Below are 9,040 nucleotides of genomic sequence, written 5' to 3' on the forward strand. Positions count from 1 at the left end.
TAGTAAACTTTATTTGTTATCAGTAGAGCTGTAGCCTGAGCTGCATTGCTCAGCAAATATCCTCGTAGGATTTTGTAGCTGGTGATAAATCCAAACATAAATCTCATTAGAGATTGTAAAGTTAATCGTTCCTATCCACCATGACATTGATAACACAATCACACACTCCATGGCAGGCACGCTGCGTGGAATGTTCCACAGGAAAGCCTGGAGCAAGGGATGGAGAAAAAAATAATAGTTAAGCATAAATATTATTTGAAGACCAAAGATCAATTGTCTCCAGTGATCAAAAAGGACACCGCTGGACTGATTCACTTTGAAGCTGAAGGCACTTCTGCTGAAGCCTCCTGAATTCGAGCATTGCTGATTCAGTGACACGTTTGACCCTTTAAACTGCATTGGAGTGTCCAATCCATTTTATACTTAGTAGATGACACATAGAAAACTTTTTTTGGGGTGTGGCTTGAGACCCCCTTTTTTTCTACTGCAGAACTTCAAGTACATCGGGACGTCAGTTGATATTGAATGGCTAAACTGCCCTTGGCAAATACTGTTTGGTATTCTTCTCAAATTCTCACAAATGCGAGTAGACAAATGCACATACCAGAGAGAGAATCTCCATAACCCCTTGACACATTATATGTCTGTCTCTGTGTAGATATGGAATACTTGGAGCTGGAGGGTTTTAAATTACACTGTTCGTCCCAACTGATGCTGTTTGAGGATAACCTTTTTTATATTCTGTCCGCTTGCAAACTGAGGAATGACAATGTCAGCATTCCAGTATGTGACACCATGCTAAATAACAGCGCTTTGCTTTCAGGTCTTATTTGAGGCTGTGTTGGCAGGCTTACCAAACAGAGATAAATTACTAATACAACATCTTCTACGAAAAAAGGCAAGATGCTTCACTGAATAAATCAGACCTCTGCATAGCTGGAAAAGGAAGATGTGTTTCTAAACAGTGTTCTAGGAACGATCGTCTAGATGACCAGGTGCCCTTCCGTCTTAATGATGGGATGAAGATGATGATGTATTTTAATTAGGAAATCTTGATATCGATGATGGCTTTTAGACCAGTGATGACGCAATACATACTAACGTGAAACTGCACGTGCACTGTAGCACTTTTGTACTTTGTATGGTGTAATTCATGATCTCAAGGATGATATCTGTCTGATGGTGTTTAATGTCTGTTTCCATGTTGCGAAGCCAAAGACAAATTTCCATTTCCACATTGTGTGGACAATAAAGTTTTTCTAATTCAAATTCTAATTCAGAATGATCTGAAAACCCAATTTCGAAACCTGTATTAAGATATAGCTTCTCTCTCCTCACCACTGTCTCCAGATTCTTGTCAATGCTTCCTTACAGTATGTGTGACCTTTCTGTGATGAATTGTTGGGGACATGAGTTCTGACATGTCGCTTTGTCTTGGGAATGTCTGGCAGTGGAGAAGGTTCAGCCCTCCTCGGTGCAAGGACGCATGACAGAAACCTGGGGTATCCCAAAGGCCACTATCTGTCTTTAGTAAATTTGCCAAGCATAGCATTTAAAGGGAAATGTATTCATCATCTCCTGCACTACCCGAACATCAGCGTGGTGAAAATGGCGCGTTTCTATGTTTTGTAGTTAAAAAAGACTGAGGAAGAAACGTTTTTCCAATGGCATCATCTGGCATCGTGACTTAAATCCACATGAAATCACAAATCACATGATGCACACCAGATGATGCAATTGAATTAAAACATAATAATCTCTCCAACACTAAAAGAGCCAAGTGAGTGATTTTGACTCAATATGAATTTAAATTTGAAATATATTTTTAATTCATGCCCCCCTCAGTCTTCGACATTTCCTAAATACATCTATTTCACACACGTATGTTAGAATTTCAATAACACAAACATAATTTGGGTTATACGCAGTTTTAAGAGGACACCAAAAAGTGACTATTTCAAATCCTCCTACAGAGTCACATGCAGGTAAGACATTTTTATTCATATTTAGTATCAGAAAGAGCAGATTCTGAGGTTTCCAAAACACTTACCATTGCCAAATGACTCTCAAAATAGAACTTTTTCCAAGAATAACCACTGTTCCGGGCGCTACACATTTCAGCACATGGCAACAGATAACCTACAGTAACAAAAACACGAATGAAAATGCTATTGTGTATTAATGGAATGCTACTCAAGACTTTCATGAACACAACCAAAATATAATTTTTGGAATAGTGTTCGGTATATGAAATATATTTATTCGACTGTTAGAATGTTGGAGTCAAAATGACTCGTTTTGGCCTGAAGGGGGGTCCCTCAAGGCCAGACTTTTTCCAGTGTTAAAGGTACATCTCAAATAGAGAACAAAGGGAAGAACTTACTTCAGAACTGTTTTGTACCATCTAACCCACAGCCTCTGGCATCAGGATCAGTGGTGTTCAACTCCTGGTCTCATATAGTCACAGTGTCTGATGGTGCACTTTGTTATGCACCACATACTGGACGTACTGTTGGTGAGAGAGAGAAAAACACAGCCTGAAACCACTTCAAATCCACCCGAGCAGTAAGGGAGACTCATGCTGACTCGGAAAAACAAAGTAAGACTTTCACTTCAGAGCCTACAGGAGAACTTCGTCTATGTCAAAGCTCTGCTAACAACACACACTTTCTGAGAATAAAAATACCTACAGGGAATAGAAAAAACTCACAACTGCCCTTGACGTTCTGAATGTCGTAGTGAAAGTGATAGGACTCAGATTCCCATGGTTCGAGAGCTAGAATTCAGTTTTAACGTCCCTCTCCAAACTTTGTGAAGATTCTAAAACTGTCACAGAGATCAGAGGAGAAATGGAGACAGGCTGTGAGAATATCAATCATTAACATCCTATAATACTTAGTGGAGTGCAAATTCTTGTATCTTCCTCATCACCCTTTCCTTTTTTAAGACACGCATGGCATGTTTTACATATCTCAGTAAGTGTCTGGTATGGGAATGACTCTGCCGCTGCTGACTCTGGTTTCAGACCGACATTAACAATGGAGCCTGGGCTTCCCTTGACATAAAATGCAACAAATGAATGGGTATACTCTATAGTAATCATGCTGTGACACATTCTGATCTATATTCAACTTATGTTGTATTAAAATGGTTGACAGCCCTTTTTAATTACTCACTGCACTCACCGGGATGTTGAAATGACAAACACAAACTCCGGCTGTTCCACTGGAGCCCAAGTCCCAATTATGTCAACAAATATTCATGTTTAATTTCTTGGCAATATCTGCTTATCTTTGGAACTTGCTTGGTACCACCTGTCACATATTCTGGATTGATGTATTTTTGCATTTACAGAGCCTCTTTGTAATTACAAACTATTGTGCTTTGCTCACAGCTGAGCTAAAGCCCCCTTGATGAGGAAATGATACAGCATTGTCCTCCACTGTATATATGTTCCAGACCTGTGACTGATAAGGTATTACTTACAGGAACTTGTGATGTGGGTCTATAAATAAAGTACTGGTCCTGACCTTCTGTTATGCTCAGCGGTGCTGCCTGCGCTACTCAGGCCATTTTTAAGGCCGGTCGCCATGTCTCTCCAGTTATCGACCATATGCTAGGCTCTTCAGCGCCTGAAAAACAACACAGGCAGGCCGCTTTCTCTCTACGGAATGTTTGTTTTCAAAAACTATGGACCTGTTATTCAATAAAGTAGTTCCAATGGTAATATCTGAATAGTGATTACTTTACTATACTACTTTTTTATGTTATAAAATACATTTTTTTATTCATTCTATTTCCAATTTTGAAAAACCTGTATTATAATGGATTTTAGAATACAGCGCAATCACTGGTAATTAAATGGACAGGTTCTCTGGTTGTGTTGCTTTCCTTTCAGAGCATGAGGAAACAAACGGATTCTCTCAGAGCTCAATCAGAGTGGAATGGACTAGGATTCATCACGAGGTGAGCAGTTTCCTTCTGTCTTTTTACTGAAGTTGATAATTACTTGGTAATTAAATAGTTGTCAATATCAGTGGGGAAAAACTGACAGAAAAGTTATTCAACTTTGAGTCCTGTCAACAAAGTGAAATGGCCTCTTTGCCTTAATGGATATTAACAGCAGACAGAACCACAGAGATTGTTAATAATATATCCTGGGAGGTCTATTAATCCATAGTTGATAGGAATACATCTGTTTCACACCCATGCTAATCCATTGGCTTTTATGAATGTATGACTTACGCTAATAACTGATATGAGCTTCTCAACAGAATGAGAATAATGCATTTTCGATGCCATGCAGGGAATTAAATGTCACAATGGGAAGTGCTTGGATACGGAATACTAAACCACCAGCAGTGTGAGAACAAAATAGCTTGCAAAAGTCTACAATAATTCCACTTCCTGCCGCGTATAATCAGAATGCCTTTTTATTTTGGTCTGATTGCAACAAATGGTCTCCTGCTTTCTAGAGTAAAACCATTAGACCCACAATTACTGACAGTTATGCCCCTGAATGATCCATGTATTTTCTCTAACTGCATACACATTACGGGTCAATGAGACATTACATCAGCAGTCCACGTCTCCCCACCCTGTTTATGGCATTGATTAGGCTTTATTCACACCCTCCAAACAGCCATGACAGGTTTATGACTCTGTATTATGAGAAATGCCTTTATAAATCTGAGCTTCACACTACTAATTGCAACGGGGCTAGCAGCAAAACAGCAGTACAGTATTTATCTCTTGCGAATAACCAAACAGTTGTCAATAGCATTAGCCTTTATTCTTACCGCTTTCAACAATGTTATTTAAGAACGTTACAACTGGCTTTGTTGGACCCAAGCAATTAGATACTTAGGCATTGCCAAGGCATAGACAGACCCCCCCCCAAATTACCATTGCAACCCGGTGCATAGCACCTTAAATAACAGGGTATTTACACTTCGCCCATGATATTCTTTTCTTCAGGTTGTGGTGCAGAGCCCATACCTTAGATTCTGAATCTAAATCTATAACCTAAAAGTAGACACAGCTCTCACTTTGCCAATGAGCGGTTTCACAGTTGTCAGAGACATTTACATCATCATTTGGCAGTCGTCTCCTTATCGTCTGGGGTGTGAGAGAGACAGATAGGGTGGGCATGAGGCAGAACACAGGTGGTGTGAAGCTATGAAATGTGAGAAAATCTTTCTGTAGAAGACATTGAAGACTGGTTTGCAAGCTGGTATTTAAAAGTGAGAATAATTTTTTGGGGGTGAGAGCACCGATCAGATAAATGGACATTCAAATGAGCACATGTCCTTGGCAATGTTACTACAGTAAAATCCCAGCGAATCCCAGCATCAAACAAATAGGCCCTAGGTAGTCATTTTTAAATACAACTGAGAATTTCAGGATTATACATGTGCTTGTAAAGTAATACGTGATTGGAATTATAATGATTTGCATAAATGAAAAGTTGTTATTTAAAGGTTTCCGCAAGAGGAAATCGGAGTAGATAAAACATGCATCAAATCAATTGTAACCAATATCTGTGAAGCACGTTTGAGAAAGACTAATAAAAAATGCTGGAATACCGTCAGAGCATTCAAATATACTGCAATCAAAACTGCTCTGACTATCAGTAATGATGGAAGGATCGGTCCGCATGCAAACAAGATACGTGAATGGGATCAATATCTACCCAATCATTAAATGTATCTGGCTCTGAGCACATCCTAATATCCAGTACAGTACATCCAGTACATACTATACAGCACACTGTCAGTTGAGTTGTATAAGATCCTGAGGGGATCCAGAGGGGTATGAGTACAAGAGAATGCAAATGGCTACACATGCATGAATCTGGGACAAGCTGGCCGTGACCTCCAGAGGTCTACCCATGGCTGGTGGTACTGTAGCTATCCAGGGAGCTGGTATCCTCCAACGTTGCGGCTTGTTGCTAATTAGCCGCACTGGGGTCCTGAAATCCTGTCCTGAGACTGACCTTTCTCCAAGGTCGGGCAGCTTACTGCATGTTCAACAGGCCGCGGAGAAATGAGACAAGTCAAGGCAGAGCGTTTCCTGTTCGGTTAAGAGGGGCCACAGTCCAGGGAAAGTCTATTGAGAGACATATCGCAGAGACGTTCACCAACAAACTTTTTAACTCTGGAATCAACCTGAAAATAGATTCTTATTTATACCGTTAGGTGCGGGGTCTCTGAAGAGTGCAGAGAATCAAAAGATGTTTTACTATACCATGGTGTGTGTATCCATATAGGTTTTTTGTCTTTTCTTCTCACTACACGTACAGGGCTTGACAGGATCAAAGGCGATGAGACTTTCTGCAGCAGTTTTAATGGCATTGGTCTTCGTTAGTGTGGCGTTCAGCCTGTCAGGTGGAGAGCAGATCAACGACGAAGCAGCAACATCCACACAGCTTCCCTTTCAGACCTCTCAATAACAAATGTGTTATCCACTATCCCTCCTGTCTGGGAAATATCTGCATTCGTTTTGTACACCTTTTGATTTCAAATATCCCCTTGAGGTAAAGCATAGCAAATATGTGTTCTCAGGGAAGGCCTTGGGGAATTATAGGGGTTCATGCACTATTGATGCACGTAGAGGTTTGCTCACATGCCATCTCCTGCATTTAATGAGAGTTCCTTGGAGAGGGGGTTATTGCTGCCACCATATAAATCATCCATATTGCTTCCTTATTGTACTACGGAGAAAAGAAACATCCTCATTATCCTCTATGGCTTAGCCTTAGGAGGAGAGAGAAGGTGATGTCTCCCATAAAATAATCTATAAATACCACAAGACTATTAACTTTTATACGGAAGAATCCAAGTTGCTGAGAAAAGTGTGTGTGGGGGGGGGTACCATAGCCATATGTTACATATTTATTAAAATGGTTACATTTCCCTGCAGTGCATTGGTCACCAGTTTTATTGTGCACCCTAGTGTGTTACGGTGGTTCATTTAGAGAACTACATACAATTATGCAACCATGTAAATGCTAAGATGGATCTGTTTTCTTCTAAAGTAAAAGAGAGTGAACATTGAATATCAATCCACATACTTTCAATTTCCTGTTTTGAGAAAAGGTTCTGGCTCCAGTTTCTGTATAATTGCTGTTAGAAACAAACCAACACTGAACAAGCTGGCTAATCATTGCCTGCAACAAATATCTAAATATACCTGGCCTGTCATCTGAACTACGTTCTTGTGAATGTGCAGAGAGAAAGATGAGTTGCAACTAATTTGGTGTAAGGACTGCAGAAACCGTTAGTTCAGTCCTCAACAGATGCTCCTCTGATCAGCTACAGTAGATGTAAATTGGAACTGAGTTACACTCACCTTTTCAAGCTGAAACATCTGGTTTGTAAGTGGGAACCTCCCAAATGCTATAATCATTGGGGATGGTACGCCTCTGGAGTGACCTACTGTGTGGTGAATTCTGACATTACGTAATCTACTGTACAGTAGGTTGTATGAAAGGCCAACACCACATAAGTGAAATATTGCAGGGCATGATAAAGTTGCTTATAGGACAACAGACAATCAGCAGAATAAACTGCAAGTGTCTAAAAAAGAATTCCTAGCTCAGTTGAAGCTTAAACTTCGGATAGAGAATAGGTAAGAGTTCAGGTAATTTTGTCACACCTTGATCAGTTTCACCTGTCCTTGTTATTGTCTCCACCCCCTCCAGGTGTCACTTGTTATCCCTGGTGTATATATCCCTGTGTTTCCTGTCTCTCTGTGCCAGTTCATCTTGTATGTTCAAGTCAACCAGCGTGTTTTTCCCATGCTCCTGCCTTTTCTATTCTCTTTTACTAGTCCTCCTGGTTTTGACCCTTGCCTGTTTTATGGACTCTGTACCCCACCTGCCTGACCATTCTGCCTGCCCTGACCTCGAGCCTGCCTCCCACACTGTACCTCCTGGACTCTGAACTGGTTTTGACCTTTTGCCTGTTTTATGGACTCTGTACCCCACCTGCCTGACCATTCTGCCTGCCCTGACCTCGAGCCTGCCTCCCACACTGTACCTCCTGGACTCTGAACTGGTTTTGACCTTTTGCCTGTCCACGACCATTCTCTTGCCTACCTCTTTTGGATGTAATAAATATCAAAGACTCAAACCATCTGCCTCCCGTGTCTGCATCTCGGTCTCGCCTTGTGCCCTTATAAATTTCCCCATACATTTCCTCCCAGACGTCAGCTAATGGACAAATAAATATGTAAAAGTTTTATGTATAAGCCTGGCTTTTAAGATGATTTGAACAGGATTTTTCTCATCTTGGAAGTTTTAGTGCCCGCAACCATTTTTCCATTATTGATGTCTCGTGACCAATGTAATTTCAGAGATGAGCATACAGCACACCCTGGGACTGTACAACCCTCTTCACTTCTCTCTTTTAACAGTTGTTCATTTAACACTGCCGAGAGCAGACATCAATTCTGTAAAGTTCATGAAGTTTCGGGTCCGCCTTGAAATCACAATGGGATTTCCTGTCTGGTAAGGTAAAAGAAGTTTCAGTAAACCGTTAACAACTCTGAAAATAATGACTCCTTAAATGCTGTCCTGCATGTATATTGTTTTTTTTAATTCAAAGGCTGTCCTGACAGTGAACGTTTTGACGAAATGAAACAATGAATCCATTGGAATTGATCGCATCATGTACTGCTTGACATTGCCTGGTAAATGCTGTGGCAAAACTTGCCTCAGTCTTTTCAAAGTTCATGACATTTACAACAGCAGCCTGTTTGCTGCTTGGTATTTCTTTTGAAGGTTAGGCCAGCCATCGGAGGTAATTGGACTGTTACTTCTCCCATGATCATGTCCAATCAATACCTGATGTGGAGAGCACAGTAGAGTAGGCCTGGGAAAGATGACATTTTGCCTATGACCCTACCAGTTCACTATGCTGACTGTAGTGGCTAAAGGACAGTTCTGAGGTTCACTGTCAACACAGTCTATTTGAATGGCAGGGAAGAAATAGAACACACACACAAGGGATAATATATGAGCCTCAGACTTCAGGCTGTA

The 9,040-nt window shown here is 40.7% G+C and overlaps 1 long non-coding RNA gene across 2 annotated transcripts; it reads left to right on the forward strand.

Moving 5' to 3' along the window:
* The first annotated feature begins 3,522 nt into the window (after nucleotides 1–3,522).
* LOC106607350 (uncharacterized) lies at nucleotides 3,523–7,883 on the forward strand. 2 transcript variants are annotated; one of them, XR_006770407.1, is made up of 3 exons: nucleotides 3,523–3,723; nucleotides 3,899–3,966; nucleotides 7,831–7,883. It is a non-coding gene; the product is annotated as an uncharacterized lncRNA (long non-coding RNA). The 2 variants fall into 2 exon arrangements; XR_001329183.2 differs by lacking the exon at nucleotides 7,831–7,883 and adding an exon at nucleotides 6,302–7,761 and having other exon boundaries at nucleotides 3,529–3,723.
* The last annotated feature ends 1,157 nt before the right edge of the window (nucleotides 7,884–9,040 follow it).

The sequence above is a fragment of the Salmo salar genome, chromosome ssa06, assembly GCF_905237065.1.
Source record: "Salmo salar chromosome ssa06, Ssal_v3.1, whole genome shotgun sequence".
NCBI lineage: Eukaryota > Metazoa > Chordata > Actinopteri > Salmoniformes > Salmonidae > Salmo > Salmo salar.